Here is a 287-nt window from a genome sequence, read left to right as displayed (position 1 = left end):
TCAAATAATAACAATATCTAAAACCCGCCCAATACCCCCCCCCCACCACCACCCCCGTTCTTTTTTCCCTGTCTTCCGATCCCCGCTCCAGCTCGCGACCACGCCCATCCCCGGTGGTTAAACTCATTAGTGACGACTGGCAACCCATTATGGCGATGGCGTGAGGGCAGCGGGTTAATCGCGACGTGATTTATTAGGCAGGGTCGAGGGGGAATAGGGGGGGGGGGGCGGAGGTCGGTGGGCTTACTTTTTGCGTTATTTGGGTGATAATATGGTGGGGATGCTGT

The sequence above is a fragment of the Penaeus monodon genome, chromosome 19 (genome assembly GCF_015228065.2).
Source record: "Penaeus monodon isolate SGIC_2016 chromosome 19, NSTDA_Pmon_1, whole genome shotgun sequence".
Classification (NCBI taxonomy): domain Eukaryota; kingdom Metazoa; phylum Arthropoda; class Malacostraca; order Decapoda; family Penaeidae; genus Penaeus; species Penaeus monodon.
This window is presented reverse-complemented; position numbering follows the sequence as displayed.